Source organism: Hippocampus guttulatus, chromosome 1 (assembly GCF_054856545.1).
Source record: "Hippocampus guttulatus isolate MCC_2025c chromosome 1, RoL_Hgut_1.0, whole genome shotgun sequence".
Taxonomy (NCBI): Eukaryota; Metazoa; Chordata; class Actinopteri; order Syngnathiformes; family Syngnathidae; genus Hippocampus; species Hippocampus guttulatus.
In genome coordinates, this window is record NC_141261.1 from 31,242,375 (window position 1) to 31,261,981 (window position 19,607).

Genomic DNA, 19,607 nt, shown 5'->3' on the forward strand with positions numbered 1-19,607 from the left:
TAAAATTATCCGTTGTATTCTTTGCGTGCACTAACAGATGCATTGCAAAGGACCGCAGCAGCGCGACTGTGTGTGTATAATGTTTGATTAACTGGAGACCCTGGCTGAGCAGGGCATGTCGGCGATAACGATGCACTGATTGGCTCCTCTGAACTTAAGGTGTGCCATAAATAAGCGTCAGCATATACGATGTGCTGATTGGCTCCTCTGAACTTAAGGTGTGCCCATAAATAAGCGTCAGCATATACGATGCGCTCATTGGCTCCTCTGAACTTAAGGTGTGCATATCCATAAGCGTCAGCACGCGTCAATCCCAATACACACGCATTCAAAATGGATGATTGTGTCAGGAAACAGACGCATGCGCGACGCCACAGTGTGCTCACAGCTTCAGCCCAGGAGAGCCGCACACAGACAATTAGACAAGCCGAATCGCGGGATGTTTCGATTGTGTGCAGTTTTGCTCCCGTCTACCCGGGGATATTTTCAGCTGTATAACAGCAGAACCCAATGGCGTCCTCAAATAATATTTGCATGCCTCAGACATTGCATTCACCTTTAGTGGAAGAACAGCACTGCACATTCCTGTGCTCCGTTGTGTCAGTATTTAAAATGGTTCTTAACTCCTCTTCTGATATATTTTTCAGTGATTTCGGAGGGGATGTGAAAAGGGGAATTGTACAAATGAAAAGGATATTTTTGTTTTCATGTTTAGTATTTATTTTGGTAAAATGAGTATTTTGTTTTGTTTTTGTTAAATTAAGGGGGAAAAGACAACTACTGTTTAACAAAGTTAAAGTAAAATGTCTTATTTCCCTCAAAGGGCTATTTCTATTATCAAGCAGGCACAACTTAACACAATAAAGGAGTTCCTGTGCCTCAACACAATACCTCTCATTATTTGCTGTGTACTGGCAAAGTGAATAATTGTTATTTTCATGCACCCCATTATTGGTTGGTTGTGAGGAGTGTTGATTTGTAGAAGCTTGGCTTGACCATACTAAATGGGCATATAGCCCTGATCCCCATGACCGCCGTGCATGGGACCGGGCCTTGGTCTTTTAAAAAAACAAAACAAAAAGTGGACCTACAGCATTTCTAGTTGAGGACCACTGCCGTATATGTTGTTTCATGTATTTATATTCATTAACTCATAGCAGATCTTTACAAAGTAGTATACAATTAGCAAATACAGGTATGAAATCCATGACATTTTTGTTAGTTGAATGATAACTTTAAACACAATACATATCAAAGCGCCAGCCGCTTTATAAAAATGTATTTCATGTAATTGCATGGGGACGCAAATGGTTGAATGGCCCATATACTGTAAGTGTTACCATGGAATGAGTGGTTCCTCTGTTTGATACATTTGATTTAACTATTGGTAATGGTTGATATTTACAGGCTTGTGCAGTTTAAAATGAAGAGAACACTCATCTTCGTAGTTGTGGGTTAGTGCATGACATCTCTCATTTAGAAACAACACTCTTGATTTATGGCCTTGTTAAATGCAACCTGTGGGGGACAAGCTTGCTTGTCACCAAAATAATGCACACTCACTAAACTTCTACCTGCGATTGGCTGGCAACCGGTTCAGGGTGTCCCCCGCCTAGTGCCCGACGACGGCTGGGATAGGCTCCAGCACCCCCCGCGACCCTAGTGTGGATTTAGCGGTTCGGAAAATGAATGAACGAATGAATGAATAAACTTTTCTATTTGAAGTTATCTCATTTGGACTGTCACAATTGCTAACCTGTCTGTCACGCTCTACGTGTCACACGTACTACATCACTTTTTTTTTGTAGCTTTGTGATCTTTAGGGTGTTCAGAAAATAATGAAACCCATCTTTTTCACTCTGTACTGGATCAGCTGAAAATCATGTGATTGGCCCAGATTTCCAATCCCGTGATTGGATCAGGACATCCCAAACTGGAAGCCCTTGTCCCTGACTTAAACGAGCAATCAGTTCAGTCCAGGGTACAGTGACCTGATTTGTGAATTGGTTTTAGGGGTGCCACCACTTGCACTGGTTAACCATCGTAGCTTTAAAAGGATTCTGTTGCCTTCAGAGCTGGCCGCCTGTGTTGTGTCATGTGGTGTGGTGTGTGTCAGCCAGTCCCAACACCGCTGTGTTTGTACTGCTGTCTGTTGTTTTGTTCATCGTGTTCGTTCACTTCCATAGCCATCATCAATTCATTCCTTGAGCCACTTAATTTATCCGCGTGTACGAGGACTTCTGCCATAACTATCTTTCATTTATTAATTTGTCATTTCATTCGTGTGTTGGACTAAGGAAGTCGATTTCGAGAGCATTACTCCACTAAGAGGTAAAGTGTTGTAATATGTTGTTGTAATCAAGGTGTTCGAGCATATTGGGTCGTCGTTATGTTTTTCCCCTGTTCCCTTCATAAGTGGTCACTCGTGTGTTTCGAAACAGTCAAAACATTATTAGTGTCCCGGTTTTACTCCCACACCTATGTTAGACACTTTCTCTGTTGCCATCACATGGAAGGGTCCTAATAGCAAATATAATGCAATGTTAAAGAAAATTTGGCAAATGTCCATGATTTTATCAATTGTTACTCATGATCATAACATGTCTATTGCTCAAACCCAAACTACAGTGAAACAATTGCACCGTAAAGTTATTCAGATTTTTTCTGTATATTATACAGCTGGCAGTTTGCGCTTATATATATTTTAACATGGTTAGAAATTTGACAGTTCTATCTGACCACCGCAGAAGGCACTATATGTAATATCCACATGACATTGTTAGGTGGAGAAAATAGTGACTTACCCAACTGGCAGGATAGATCCAGGGGCCAGTTGTCGAGCTGAAGTTGTCCAGTGGTGGCTGACGGAAAAACTCTTCCTGTGCAGTCAAGAAAACTATAGTGACCACGAGAGTAGTCTCCCCTCTCTTTTTGCTCCTCTTTCCATAATGCAACACTGTTTACTATAAAAGTTTTATTTTTTTGCTCCATCGGACATTGTTTCTAACCATTATATACTGGATAATAACAGACTGAATATTACAGGGTGTTTTTTTCCCCAGTTTTACAGCAAATGCGTTGCAGTATAGAGTCTTTGGATTGCCTGGAGCAGAGTGGGGAAACAAACAAATAAAAAAAAAAGCCTTCTTAAACACCAAAGAAAAGAGTAATTTGGTGGTGGACCGAGTCACCCTGACTGGGCATGTGGGGAATTCACAGGAAGTGTCTCCAATCTGGCCACACTAGCCTGCGGCAGATGGCGCAGACAATCAGCCAAGTGGGCTCTGTTGTCAGCGTCATGTACAAATAGCGCAGCATGCTGCAACTTCGCTGGCTGATTAAAGGACGAGACATGGGTAAAGATTAAATGTCCTCACCCACGGCGTGGACTTAAAAGACAGGCTGCCTTTGTCCCGTTAAAAGGAATATCAGAGAGACATGCAGGCTGCGGTTAAATATTGTTCTTTGGCCACACAAGACTTGATGATACGGTTAGGGGTGCTTGGCTCGATGGAGGGACTGAAATCAGCAAAGTATTGCTAATGTTAAAACTCTTTAAGTAAAACACTTTGACTCGATCGATGATTTATTTATTTGTATATTGTATTATTAGACAGCTCTTATAAAACAACTGTAGGTCCCGATTCTTTCATCATTTTCATGGAAAAACTGACCATCGTGCCAACCATAACATTAGGCCAGACACACCAATAACAGTAACAAATCTTCCTCAATTCTAAATGCATTCATGTAATCATCAAAACCCGTAGTAAGAACATCCATCCATTTCCTAATTTGCTTATCAGTACAGGGGTCGCGGGCGTGCTGGAGCCTATCCCAGCTGTCTTCGGGCAGTTGGCGGGGGACACATAGACAAACAAACATTCACGCTCACAATCATACCGAGGGACAATTAGAGTGTTCCATTAACGTGGCATGCATGTTTTTGGAATGTGGGAGGAAACCAGAGTACCTGGAGAAAACCCACACAGGCACGATGAGAATATGCAGTCAGAATTGAACCCTGCACCTCTGCACTGTGAGGCCAATGTGCTAACCAGTTGACCATCGTGCCGCCCGTAATAATATTTATGGTCAAAAGAAATGCCTTATCGTTGTGAAAATGTTAAGAATTTTCCTGAAAATAGGGGGATTCATTCTCATTAACCACACATCCAAACATTCCATTCTGGCATTCAGTTTCATAGTTTTTTTTTATTATTACATACTTGCAAGGCTCTCTCACCTGGTGTGGATAGTGTAGCATCTGTGTGTGCGTGTGTGTGTGTGTGTGAATGTTGCCTTCATTTTGAAACTTTGACAACTGTCTGGTTTGCCCGACATTTCATCATGAACAAACTTAAATCATCTGATCGCTGTTCAGATGTTGAGTGGTCCTTGCAGAGTCAGGGACACCTTCAAAATTACATGGCAGAAAAACAGATGAATGGACACAAAACAATTAGCATGACATACTCAAGTCAATTTCCTCCAGGCCTGCATGGCCAAATGAAAAGAAAGAGAGTTTTTTGCAACTCGATACTCATATAAATTGGTGAAGCATTGTTTCCCAGATTGGGGTTAGAGTTTGACAATTCCACGGGCATAGCTCACGTGGACATGAACTTTTCACATGAATACTTCAAGGCCATCAAATTTCCTCACGGCAACATAGATTTTCAAATCATCTTATTTACATGTTATATTTTGGAGAATAGGCATATTGTTTGTCAAGCAGGTGACAAATGACACTCTTTAGACAGAATGGTGTCAGCTGCGTCACTCATCAGTCCAAAAATAGTCACGTACAGCTCGTTACTCTAGCTGCCCACTACACCTGCTTCAATGAAAACTATTGTCTTTTCCCATACTAATTCTTTATTGGGATGGTTGCAATGACTCTAATTTTATGTATCCTCATTAGAGGGTGACAAACCCATTCCACTCCGACACAAATAATCGCGTCCCGTCCCAAACCAATGATTAAGAAAAAATTGTATCCTGTCCTATCCCTTTCCCGTTGAAAACGACTCACGTCCCGTCCTGCTCCCATTCAGGATGACTCCCACTTCCATGCTGCTCTCATTTTGGAGGTCATATACATTATAAAAATAAATAAATAAAAAGAATAAAGTTGCATTTTTTTATTGGACATTTGAACACAACGAAAGTAAAAGAAGGATCAATCAAAATAACATAGATGTTACCCACAGAAGGTTTTGGTACAGCGGTTTAAAAAACCCCCACAAACAAACAAAAAAAAATGATACAGTTTCCTCTTTCTGTCAAGGATCTCCTGAGGACGTGTTTCATTTGTTTTTGGACACCCATTTTTTGTTGCATTTTGGTTAAATGTGTATGTATATATATATATATATATACCGTATTTTCACGACCATTCGACGCACCGTATGGTTGGGCGCAGTCTCATTAATGGGTGCTATTTCTGTATTTTACACATAGACAAAACGCACTGTATTATTGGGCGCGATTTTAAAGTGGTAAAACATACGGCAGCTTAAACATACGGCATGCATGCGCGCACGCTAAAAACACGTTAGCTTGTAGCATACGGTAGCATGCCAAGACATACAGATACAAGCTAAAAACACGTTTTTAAAAAGGCAACGAAGCAAAACGGAGTTCCGTTGTATTTTATTTAGCCATCGTACAATGTACTCACGTTTTTCGATCAATCATCACCCAGAAATCCATCAAAGTCCTCATCCTCTGTATCAGAATTGAACAATTGTGCAAGTACCGGTAATCCATCAAAAACGCCGTGTTCCCTCTCGTTGTCAGTCACTCTCATTGCACAGAAATGATGCCGGCTTTGCCAAAAACTCGAACAACAGTGCAAGCAGACACGTTCGTCCAAGCAGCCACAATCCATTCGCAAATTATAATTCGCTGCCTCTCACTCTTTGTAAAGTTGTGTTTGCCATCGATCATTCATTGTTCCCATGCCGCTCGCAACTTTACTTTGAACGCCCGGTTGATGCCGATGTCCAGCGGTTGGAGTTCTTTAGTCAAGCCTCCGGTAATAACGGCAAGCTCAGAGTTCATTTGCTTGACTTGGTTTTTCACCGCTGCTGTGAGATGGGCACGCATGCCAAAAGCATAACCGATGGCTTGAAGTTTGAACTGAGCTTCGTAGGCGTGTCTCTTTGTAGAATTTATTTTCGGGGGTTCTTAGAAACCAAAACCGAAGTTGTTTTGCAACAATGCACATAGCCACACTCTATACAGGTGTTGGTACCTGCTTGTAGCGTCGCTTTAGCATCCACTTACACGCCCACCCTTCACTCATTGGCGGCCTGCTTCCCCGCATGCCTGTCACTCACGTCTGCCTTTTCTCTCTCTTTCTCTCCATATATGTATATATACACGCCCACCCTTCACTGATTGGCCGACTTCTTTGCCGCATGCCTGTCCACAGTCACTTCCGCCTTTTCTCTATATAAACAGCGTGTCGGCTGTCAGTCAGGTTTTGGAACTCAGCGCATAGACAAGACGCCCCGCATCATAAGGCGTCCTGTCCATTTTGGAGAAAATTTTAGACTTTTAATGGCGCCTTATAGTCGTGAAAATACGGTATATATATATCAGTGTATATATATTAGAGCCACAACTCTCTCTTTGTTTTGAAGATATTGTTTAATGTTTGGTTTCAGTGACTCGTCATCTATAAATAAACAAAAAAAAACATTTGCAATTCTTAATCTTACATTTTTGGCTAAAGGGCATGTTTGTAAGTGAGTCAAACAATATCTTAAAACTATTGAATAATATACAAATGTAAAAGGACAGAAGATTCTGTATTTGTGTGCATGTTATTTTTTCTTAGCTCTGTTTGTCTCCCCCTGGCTATTGATTCTGTATATGTTGTATTCTTTAACAAGGGTTTTTTAAAGTTGATATTGACAATGTGCATTGCCACTTTTATTAAGACAATGTACTTTTTCATATTTTGATGGATGTATTTATTTGTGCTACAACATATAGTGTTTGATAGTTGAGGTACAACTGATAATTGGTCTAATGTATGCAGAAAAGTGGTGAAGATTGCACGACTGTCTGTGTCCTATGTGTTGTGTTGTGTTGTGTTATTTTTGTTATTTTGACTTCAAAAATGGTGCCGCGTGAGTGGCTGCCTTTCCAGCAGCTCCTATATTTTGTTGTTCTACTTCTTCCTTTCATAACTTTGCTGCTGTGAATCAGGAATTTCTCCATTGTGAGACTAATAAAGGTGTTTATTTTCTTTTTCTTAATGATGTATGGATGGAGGGAGAGATTGTGAGAGAGACAGACAAAGAAAAATAGTCTGGTTGTTAATCTCTCTCCTAACTGTAAAAATGTTAAGAGTGTCAATGTTTATTGAACTAACAAACGCTGCTAAGAGAACGTGAGTGGATCTTCATTGTGCTTCACTGTAGTGTAGTGTAATTTGTCTGGTTGGAGTTGCCATAGCATGACGTCATCAACAGGCACAGGCCCCTGAGCCGATCTGACTCAGCCAAATAGATCTAATACAGTGGTCCTCAACTAGAAATGCTGTAGGTCCACTTTTTTTTTTTTTTTTAAAAGACCAAGGCGGTCCCATGCACGGCGGTCATGGGGATCAGGGCTATGTGCCCATTTAGTATGGTCAAGCCAAGCTTCTACAAATCAACACTCCTCACAACCAACCAATAATGGGGTGCATGAAAATAACAATTATTCACTTTGCCAGTACACAGCAAATAATGAGAGGTATTGTGTTGAGGCACAGGAACTCCTTTATTTTGTTAAGTTGTGCCTGCTTAATAATAGAAATAGCCCTTTTAGGGAAATAAGACATTTTTACTTTGACTTTGTTAAACAGTAGTTGTCTTGTTCCCCTTAATTTAACAAAAACAAAACAAAATACTCGTTTTACCAAAATAAATACTAAACATGAAAACAAAAATATCCTTTTCATTTGTACAATTCCCCTTTTCACATCTCCTCCGAAATCATTGAACATATATCAGAAGAGGAGTTAAGAACCATTTTAAATACTGACACAAGGGAGCACAGGAATGTGCAGTGCTGTTCTTCCACTAAAGGTGAATGCAATGTCTGAGGCATGCAAATATTATTTGAGGACGCCATTGGGATGTTCATTTACCATGTTGCGGTGTTCTGCTGTTAAACAGCTGCAAAGATCGCCGGGTAGACGGAGCAAAACTGCACACAATCGAAACATCCCGCGATTTGTCTTGTCTAATTGTCTGTGTGCGGCTCTCCTGGGCTGAAGCTGTGAGCACATTGTGGCGTCGCGCATGCGTCTGTTTCCTGACACAATCATCCATTTTGAATGCGTGTGTATTGGGATCGACGCGTGCTGACGCTTATGGATGGGCACACCCTAAGTTCAGAGGAGCCAATCAGCGCATCGTATATGCTGACGCTTATTTATAATAATAATAATAATAATACATAACATTTGTAAGCGCCTTTCATAACACTCAAGGACACTGTACAACCAAGAGCAATAGTAAAACACAGATAAAATAATAAACAAAGAAAGAAAGATTTAAGGCGCGTAGGCAAGTCTGAATAGGTGGGTTTTGAGCTGGGTTTGAATATGGAAAGAGAGTCAATATTACGAATGTTGGGAGGAAGTGAGTTCCAGAGTTTGGGGGCAGAGCGACTAAAGGCTCTGCACCCCATTGTACTGAGACGGACAGAGGGTAGAAAAAGGTGGAGGGAGGATGAGGACCTGAGTGAGCGAGAGGGAATGGAGATTTGAAGAAGATCTGACAGATAGGGGGGCGCAAGGTTATGGATGGCTTTGAATGTATAGAGAAGTAATTTGAAGTTGATTCTAAGTTTGACAGGAAGCCAGTGGAGCTGTCGGAGGATGGGGGTGATATGATGGAAGGAGGGGGTTCTCGTGATGATCCGGGCTGCTGAATTCTGAACAAGTTGAAGTTTATGGAGGAATTTTTGATGGACACCGAAGAGGAGTGAGTTACAGTAGTCAATACGGGAAGTGACGAGACTGTGAACAAGGATAGCAGTGGTGTGAGGAGTGAGTGAGGGACGGAGGCGGTTTATATTGCGAAGGTGGAAATGAGCGGACCGGGTAATGACACCCAGACGAGGAATGGAGATTAGGCCAGAGTCTGCTGCTATGAGAAGATCGTTTGTGATTTTTTTGAGGGCTGTTTCAGTACTGTGACGGGGACGGAAGCCGGACTGGAATTGTTCATAAAGACTATTGTCGGTGAGGTGGGAGTGGAGCTTAGAGGCGACAGTTTTCTCCAGAATTTTCGAAATGAAGGGAAGATGGGAAATGGGGCGTAGGTTATTGAAGTCATTGGGATCTGAACCGGGTTTTTTCAGGATTGGGGTGACAGCTGCAGTTTTGAAGAGCACAGGAACAATTCCAGTCGACAGAGAGGAATGGATAATGGCTGAGATGAAGGGAAACAGAGAGGGTAGGCAGGATTTGACCAGAGCTGTGGGGAGGGGATCGAGCTGACAAGAGGAAGTCTTGGATTTAATGATGAGGTCTGAAATTAATGAGAGATGGGGGAGTTCAAAAGAAGAGAACAGTTTGCAAGGGGTGAGAAGGTCATAGGAGCCCAGATGCTGGTGGATTCTGTTGATTTTTTCGTTGAAAAAGAGGAGAAGTGCGTTGCAGGTGTCACGAGAATAAAAGTGAGGTGGTAGGGAGTCAGGGGGTTGAGTGATTCTGTTCCAAAGGGAAAAGAGAGTCTTAGTATTTCCAGCATTGGAGCAGATGAGTCCAGAGTAGTAATGTGATTTTGCTTGAGAGATGGAATCCTTGTTGAGCTGCATAGATATCCTTGTGAGCAGTGAGGCCGGTTTTCCTATAAAGTCTCTCAAGCTGCCGGGTTTGGGATTTCAAGGAACGGAGATGAGGGGTGAACCAAGGGGCAGACCGAGTAAAAAGTACAGAGCGGGACTTGACAGGGGCGAGCGTATTGAGGATGCTGATGAGACCAGAGTTATATCGGAAAACCAAATCATCAGGAGTGGAATCAATGTCCGGAGTCAGGGTGGTCAGCCATGCAGTGAGAGAGTCGATGTTAATGTCTTTAATATTACGGTAAACGATGGTCCGGGGTGATTTGGCAGTTGAGAGCTGGAGTGTAATGTTGAATGAGATAAGGAAGTGGTCCGTTATTGGAAGTTCATCAGCAGTACAGTTGGAGGGGGAAATACCAGAGCAGCAGATCAGATCCAGGGTGTGACCTTTGATGTGTGTGGGAAAATCTACAAATTGATCAAAACCAAAACTGTTAATTGAAGAAGTGAAGTCAATGGTGAGAGGAAGAGCAGTGTTGTCCATATGTATATTAAAATCTCCCAGGATTATTACATTTGGTGACAGAGAGGAGAGATGGGTGAGGACATCAGACACTTCATTTAAGAAGTCGCGGTGGGGTTTGGGGGAGCGGTACACTGTGGCAATAATCGTGGGAATGGATCCGGATATTTGACAGGCAAGGCATTCAAAGGAGGAAAGTGGAGGGAGAGAAACCGGAGGTACTTTCCACTTCTCGCGGTATACTATCGCGAGACCTTGGAAATGTAAACAAATCCCGGGGGAGTGGAATCGTCCCCGGGAGTTTGCCAGGTTTCATTTAAGCAAAGAATGTCAAGCTTACGGTCCGTGAGGATATCTTGAATGAGATTACCCTTCCCAGTAAGCGAACGGATGTTAAGTAGCCCGAAGTTGACGGCGGCAGTCTCGCTGCTGCGGGGACCGTTAGCCGACGTAGCCAAGCCGGCTAACGCACGATGGTCGATGGATCGGCCGGCGTTTCTGGATGGCCGACGGGAGGAAGACCAGAAGGAGGTGATGGTGTTGGATCGGTTGAGGCAGAAGCCCCGACGAGACCCACGATGAATGTATTTCCGGGAAGGAAAGCGAACGATGTCCGGGAGCAGGTGTAGAGCAGGAGGAGGGCCCAGCCATTGGAAGCGGAGCCTAAGGAGCTCAGCCACCGAGTACTGGAGCAGACCCTTGACAGATCGATGGAGGAGCGACAGGTTGACAGGTAGGACGCTGAGACGCCGGGACGAAACAGTCAAAGATGGTTGAGAGTGCGAGGCAGGCGTGGATGGGGGCTGGAGTGGAATGACTGTGAGATGATGATAGTGATTCCATGCGAAACAGTAAAACAATCGAGCCTAAAAACACCATAAAACAAAAAAGTTTGTGGGAGAGCAGCGGCAGCCAAAACGCGCCAGCATTCACTCAACCCGGAAGTCCCACAATGCAACTGGCAATCAAGGTGTGGGCACACCTTAAGTTCAGAGGAGCTAATCAGCACATCGTATATGCTGACGCTTATTTATGGGCACACCTTAAGTTCAGAGGAGCCAATCAGCGCATCATTATCGCCTACATGCCCTGCTCAACTAGGGTCTCCAGTTAGTCAAACATTATACACACACAGTCGCGCTGCTGCGGTCCTCTGCAATGCATCTGTTAGTGCACGCAAAGAATACAACGGATAATTTTTAACAAGCGATCGCGGTAATGCGCAGATTATAGTCCAAAAATATAAAATGTATAACGTAAAAATCCCTTTATAATTTAATATTTTATACAATTTGCCGAGGGTCCGGACAGAGGAGGTCGGCGGTCCGATTGTGGATCGCGGTCCGCCAGTTGAGGAAGGCTGATCTAGTACCTAGAGCCCCAGTCCTTCAAAAAAAAAAAAGACATCACTTGGAAAGGAATTTTTGATAAGATTGAGTGGAACATTTCTTGTAATTCCACAATATATCTGATGATGATAGTTACAATTGTGAGGGCCTTTGATAGCATGTTATATGTGCACTTGATATTTACAATGTATAGGTTCTCCCAAATCATGCCAATAATAAAGAACAAAAATAGCAAGGATACTTCCATACACGCCGTTGTTTTCTTCAGTTCAGTCACAAGGAAAGCTCCCTGCAGCATCGACTCAGGCAAGTTCATCCATCTTGTTAGCCGGGGCCTCCGCATTCCTTATGACAACAGATGGAAGTCAGGGTTTTCTGCTTCCATGGTTATATTGTCTTTATCTCTCACCTGCAGCACCATCCTCCTATTTAGTCACCCAGCTGCTCAGACAGGAGCTTGTTTGTGGCTGCAGCCTCGCAGTCTCAGCTGCAGAGTGTGCTTGATGTGTATCTTATTGTAATAGATTATACGTACATGTACCGTGGCAAATACAAAAGCAGCCATTCATTGCAAAGTGATCCAAAGCTCGTGGAACACAAGAAACTTAAGAAAAACTGCAGCCTTACTTCAACATACTCAATTAGCTTGACATGCTTGGAGGAAATACACTGGAGAAGATTAGTGTCTTCAGAGACAGTACAGCGACGTTCAAATATTAGTTCAAATTTTAATTACTTAAGAGAGACGTTGAGGCTTAGTGGGACAGTATACAAGTTCCATAGTTAGCAAGTAGCACTTGATGTAACAAGGGTTGGAAAGAGGACACAAAGCTGAATGTGAGAATCTGTAGCTATAAAAGTGGAAAACACTTGGAAAAAGAACACAGACACAGCATACGTACACAGTAAAGTAATAGGTTTGAAATGGGTAGGAAGCTCATAACGTGTCATTTGATAGGAACAAAACCTTTTGTTCAAAAGGCAACGAGAAGGCCAGAAGCAGTGAGTACTTGAGATAGGATAAAAATCAAGGCAAAAAATGGCGCCCGAGTAGCCAGCCGCTGACAAGTGTTCTTCAAAAGCTTTGCTTTTTTTTTTGTTTTTATGTTTTGTTTTGTGACAAGGTATTTTGTTACGTCGTGTGGACCTGATATGGATTGTTTTCCAGCATTTTTTGCCCACGACATTCGTCAAAACAGAAGAATCTGAGCTTGGTGGTTCCACCTTCTTGGCAGCACCCGTGTACCAGCACTTATTTTGATTGGGAAGAATGTCGGCACCGTTTGACTGTCATTGCTGTCCAGCAATGACAGTTGTGTTTTTTGCGCCTGAAATGGGCAAAATTTTTCACGGCCCCCTTTGTTCAGTGGAAATGGCGGTGCAGTTGGACAGTCTGTGGCTGGATGGAAGGATGGCTTGTGGAGCCGACGATGAGAAGAATGGAGCATCAGCGCAGAGCGCCGATGCATATGTGGGACTGGGAGTCGCGGCTTGGAATTGAAGAGGATTTTCATGGGACAGGAGATCAGAGCCAATCTCTTTTTCGTCAATGGACGCTACAGCTTCTAGTTCGCTTTCAAAACTTAGCTTGTAGCAGACGTGCACATTTTCAGCATGACATCTTTGATCCACTGGTGAAAGGACACTTTGATTATCTCCTCTTTCATCCATAACTGCTTCAAACAACAAAGTGTATGCAGAAAAAGTGGTTAAGATTGCACGGCTGTCTGTGTCTTATGTGTTGTGTTTTATTATTTTAGGGGTGTTCACACGGCAAGATTTGGTCCGGTGCTACGCTGGGGCTGCCCCAGTAGAGCGTTCACACGTGCAAATTAGCTCCGGCGTAGCCCCGGAAAACAGCTTACACCGGACCAAATTTGATCCACCTCAGGGAGGTGGTTTAAAATTTTGCTCCGGAGCAAATGCTTGTTAGCGAAGCAGCACCGGTGTAAATTTGCACGTGTGAACGCAACTGGGTTAAATTTGCTCCAGAGCAAATGCTTGTGAAGAGTTTACGTACGGCGAGAATGCGTTGCTTTCGCGCTCTGTCGGACTTCCGTCATGTGTTTGTTTAATAACGACACAAGACTTGGCTGGTTACATCTTTCCTTTTGTAGGAGACTGGACTGTCTCGGAGTTGTTTGTGTAGTTTGTTCCTTTGTTGTGTGTTCACAACCCCCCGTCCCCCATATAATTTATTTAGTGATTTCCTCTCTTGATTTTCTGTTTGGCGCATTACGTGTTTGCTTTTCTGATAGGTCATTGAAGTCATCGTTGATTTACGTTTTCGGGGGCGGTCACTCTCGAGCAGAAGGCACGGGGACCGAGAAGGAGAAGGACGTGCCTGTCCAGTAGTCGCTTGAGTTGTGTATACGTTTTAAAAAGAACCAACACGACAGCTCATTTGTTTTCTGTCGTTTAGCTCCGCTGCAGAAACTGCCGTGTGAACGCAAGTGGGGCTGCACCGACGCTGTGCCGGTGCAGACACGCTCAGCGGCTTTGTACGTGTGAACGCTCCGCACAATTTGCTGCGGTGCAAAATATATCGCAACAAAATACATCGGTGCAGCGCCGGAGCAAATGTGTGCCGTGTGAACACCCCTTTTGTCATTTTATGTTAACTGTTCTGTTGATGGTGGCGCGGGCGCCCGCAGCGGCTCCTCTCTCTCCTGTGTTTGCACTGTGGTTGAGAGGAAAGAAATTTCATCTGTGCTGTAGAGCACATTTGACAATAAAGTTGACTTGAACTTGAAACATTAAATGCGTCATTTGCTCTGGTATGTGGATTGTGATGGTCTTTTCCTTTTTTTTTTCTCTCTTTGGTTCTCAAGGATGTTTCAAGGACTCCACGCCTCATTGTTGAAAAGAAAACTGTCCTTTTCAACAACATAGTCAAGTGGTGTGGTGGATGTGTACGCTTCATTGTGTTGGTGTCGGGAGCAGTTTGCATTTAGATTCATAGTTACTGGAAATGCCACCAGAGGTCAAGGTTTGAGAGGGCCAGACAGCGGGAAAAGAGACAACAGAGAAATGTTTTGATGGGTGTGTGGTAAAGTGGGAGCCGATGTATCATCCCAATCACCCCTGTCAATAATTTGGTGTGAGAATGATGAAAGGGCTGACAAGGGCTCTGTATATAAATTACCAAACGACTGAATCAAATCGTACGGAGCTCCTCTTTGCCAGGGTATGAGAAGAAAATGTTCTTTGCTCACCTGTGCATGCAATTTACTAATTTCCTCCCTCAGTTTACTCATCTCTTCCCCCAGTTTACCAATCCGTGCCATCAGTTTGCTCATTTCGACGATACAGTTTTGCCGATCTCTATAACATGGTATCACTCTACCATTTCTTCTTCACCTGTATTCTTCTTTCCTTCTGCGGATAACAGATTCACAAACGATCTTTATTTTTCTCATACCCTGGCACCAGGGGGGCTCGGTACAGTTGTGTTGTACACGGAGACATCCTTGTGGAACATTGCACATTCTTTCTTGACCCTACTGTCATTCGCTCATTCATCCATGTGTGTTATGATTAGTGTTGCCACTGTTACCTTGAAAGAGTAATTTTTGATTTGTGATTTTGAAAGTAATTTATGCCACTTAACCAATGACAAAGTTGACATACAACATAGGTGTCGAACTCAGGTCCTGGAGGGCCACAGCCCTGCATGTTTTCCAAGTCTCCCTGTTGCAACACACCTGATTCAAATGAACAGGTTCAATGTCAGGCTTCCGCAGAGCTTGGTGATGATCTGATCATTTGAATCAGGTGTGTTGCAACAGGGAGACTTGGAAAACATGCAGGACAGCAGCCCTCCAGGACCTGAGTTTGGCACCTATGACATACAACATTGCCAGTACTTTATTGGAAGTGCCTTTTTCATAGTAATATTTGAGAGTACTGTGATTAGCTGGCAACCAGTTGAGGGTGTCTACTGCCCGAAGACAGCTGGGATAGGCTACAGCACGCCCGCGACCCTTGTGAGGATAAAGTGAATCAGAAAATGGATAGATGGATGTTGGAAAGTAAAGCTTTTATTTAAAATAAAATATCGACAGCCTTTTTTCAACTGAACTTTTTAGTAATATGAGTCAAGGTTTATTTTGTTTTTTGAAATGTCAGTCCTTTATGGATTTCACTAAACATAAATAGCACAGGCTGTTTTTTAATTGAAAAAATATACATAATAAAGACAGACTAGACAGCCCTCACGGTCGATTTGGGAGCAGTCTACCAGTTTTTGTAACATATGACTGGCGTCACTGATTACTAACTGATGTGAAGAGCTCCTGTGCAGGTACAATGAAGATGGAGTACATGATTTCCACAAAGGATGGGGGTTCACTAGGGCAATGTTTCACAACCTTAAGACAACTTTAGCACATATTTTACATTACAACAATGTCAGAAGAATGTATTTATGTATAGTGACATATCTCGTCTTAATTTACTCACAAATGTGCTTACCTATTGTGAAATTAGGGCCTGTTTAGCTATTGAAACAAAGCTATTGTATTATTTTGTCTGAAGAACAACAAGTGGATCATATCTAGTGTAAGAGCATTTAGTGGTTCTGTCCGTCACTTTTTATTACTGGTATGGGTAGATGAACAAATATGCATTGGTATGGTCTTGATATATATTTTCATGCCAATTAAGTGAAATTGGATCATTTTCCAAGGCACACCTGATGATCTTTCATGGCACCCTAATGTGCCACGGAGCAGTGTTCGGGAATCACGACACTCAGGGCAATCCCACTATGCATAATGTTTTTTGTAGTAAATTATAATTAGATTAGCAATTATCTTACATGGACTATACAAATAAATTGAGCCACATTAAGGGAAGAAAAAAACCCTTCATAATCATTTGATCGGAGAGAAAGTTGATGTCTTACCTGTGACATTTTATTATGTGTTACAAATGTCAGATCCCACTAAATCCCCCCTCCATCACGAATAGAAGTGATACAGCTGTCAAAATAGGCGTTGTAATTGATAAGCTTAGCTGTTGTGGGTCATGGCAGCTGCTGTCTCTCCTCCTATTTGCTTTTGCTTTCTGTCACATTTTATTAGGTGTGTCACTTTTTTTTTTTTTTTTTTTACATTGCAGTCAAGGTGTGGGTGTCATGATTCGGTAATTTCGAGATGTACTTTCTGCTCACGCTCCTCTCAGGCAACCGCGGAAATAATCGAAAGTCGAGCAAAAAAGGTTAATCTTTGGAGTGGGCAGTGCGACCAAGAGACTTAAGAGTTTACTATGCTGCTATTTGTCATACTAAGCCATTGCTGTAGACAAGGAAATTGGACACCTCTATCCTTTTAAATTTACTGTCAAAGAAACTCAGAACTGCACTTATGACATCCTTTTTTTAAATGGCAGGTTGTAAAAAAAGGAAACAACCAAGCGAGCTTACTGTTGCTTAATGTTGCCGACTGTTGACCCCTAAACTGGCCTTTGTAGAATATGCAATAACAATTCTCAACAATCACAATTTAGCTTTTTATTAGAAATAATGGACAGTCTACATTTTGTCACAGTCTTTGAGCCCGTTATCAGATAGATTCACGAATATCTGGAAGCCAATTAAGACTTAAGTGCTTATTATGGTGGCCAGTAAAACATATAACAAAAACATCTTGGTCTATCATGCCTTTGCACATGTGATGTTCACTAATCACAACAATGTATGTTAGTTTTTATTTTGTCAAGCGCTTTGAGATTACTGTATTGGTATGATATTTCCAATGGTAAACCCACTCTTTGTCTTATATTCTGATGTCATTATGGAAGAAGAAAAGTCCTCAGTTTGGCTGTACCCGTTAGCAAACACTCTCCAATCATTGCCGCTCAGTGAGACAGAGCCATTTTCTCCGAGCTGAGTTAGAACTGGCAAACAAAAGACAACAGTGTTGCTGTCTCCATTTAGTATAACATTTTAACTTGTCTTTCAGGATATGTTACTTGGCGCTGTATACCGGTAACAGATACTTCCTCGCATTATAAGGCACATTTAAAACCTTTAACATTATTGACCCAACACCCCAAACTGTTTTTTTTTTCTCAAAATAAGGTTCAGTGTTGAGAAGCTGCACTCAAACCCAGCATTAATCACAGGCAAAACCGCAGGTTTTTTTTTTTTTTTTTGTAATCTGAAAGAATAAATATGTAAATAAAACGTTGCAACTTTCAGGGCCAGGCAATTGGAGAGGTCTGCCGACGGCTGGGCATCCATAAAACCCGCATGACACCTCTGCATCCCCAGAGTAACGCACTGGTGGAGTGATTCAGCCGCACCCTAGCCACCCAGCTTGGTATGACCACCTGCAAACAGCGGGACTGGGACCTCTGACAGATTGGACGCCTCTCCGGGAGTCAATTAAATGCACTCCTGCAGCCCTCATGTTCGGGTGGGAGCACTGCACTCTTGTGGACCTGGTGTTTAGACTTCACCCGGAGCCAGAAGTGGAGGGTGAAGCTGGTTTGGACTACTTGGAAGGCCTCAGGATAATCTTCAGGAAGTGCATGACTTGGCTCGCCCGACGCTCGGTGAGGACTTGTCTCCCAAGCTATTGAGCCACTGGGTGGGGGGCCCGCACCATCTTGGAGAAACTATCAGATGTGGTTTACCGAGTGCAGCTACAGAAGAGAACCCATGCGATCGTCCTTCATTGGGACCAACTGGCCTTATACCAGCACTGAACATCACCAGACGGGGAGGGTAGGTTGGTTTACCAATCTCTGGGTGCTCAGCCTTCCCACTCCACCTAACAAAATTAGCACACATGGTGCACTCTTGCGCCTGCAATACTTGCTCAGATCAAAAATGTACAAAACACAATAAAGCTCCAGACGTTGGAGTCAGGCACACCACAATGTCCTGCGCCAAATGCAAACAATGTCATGTTTGAAGGGGAGAAAACTAAAGCAATTGTTGCAAAGTTGACCTTCCCTGCTCCAAGATTTTAGCATACATTTTTTTTAATTGCTTTTGAGGAATTTGTCTTGATATTATTGTCATTATAATTACTATTATTTTGTTTGCAGAAGTGTATACTTACCGGTTACTTGAATTACATCACACTTAACTTTACACATCACTTAAATTGTGAGAGATATCTGTCAAAGGTCCCCATGTTTGATGGGCCATCATACATTCACCCTTTTTTTTCCTCATCTTATACTTACAAAAAAAGTGAGGTACCCTTTTGCTGATGCACAAATCTTGACCAAATGTTAGCATTAGGAGATGTGCTAACTAGTCGACCACCGGGCAGCCTTGTATTTAAATCAACGAATCAATAATTTTGAGATAATAGTGTCAGCATTGTTTGTATACTGGGAAAAGGGTTCAAATTACTTTGATAATTTTATGTTATACGTGATTGACAGCCGAGTCCAATGCAGTGCCAACCTGCAAATTTTTAACAACAAGTCACAGCCCTCCAAAGCTGTAGGAAATCAGTAAAAGCAATAATTTACATGGACCTGTTCTGTTCTCCCTGAGGGGGAGTTGCCATCATGTGCTGTATTTAATCAGCCAGCCTGGTTTAATCCATAGATAAAGCTTTAGTCCAGACATCAAACTCAATCTACAGTGATCTCCATTAGTGCTACTGTTATTCAGTGTGTAATGTTTAATCATTTATTAATCCAGGCTAAGGGCTTTGTGGCACGGCAGTGCATAGACAAGAATAACAGATCAGAAAACCCTCATGTCGGACAAAGCACAGGAATGAGGCTTGCATTGACCAGAGGAGGTGGAAGACGGTTACTGAGCTCCATTCTGGAATAAACCAAAGCCTTCTGAAATAGCTTGTTTGCTTGAAGTGAGTTTCAGGAAATTCCCAGTGAGCATGAGAGAAGAAGCCTGCATATATTAAGGAGTTAATGCATAGTAACAGCAATCTCATGAAATATGGGAAATA

General features: G+C 42.6%; 1 pseudogene; it reads right to left on the reverse strand.

Moving 5' to 3' along the window:
• Window positions 1-9,894: 9,894 nt before the first annotated feature.
• The window catches only part of LOC147211350 (uncharacterized), a 35,766-nt pseudogene continuing 26,053 nt past the window's right edge, over window positions 9,895-19,607 (reverse strand).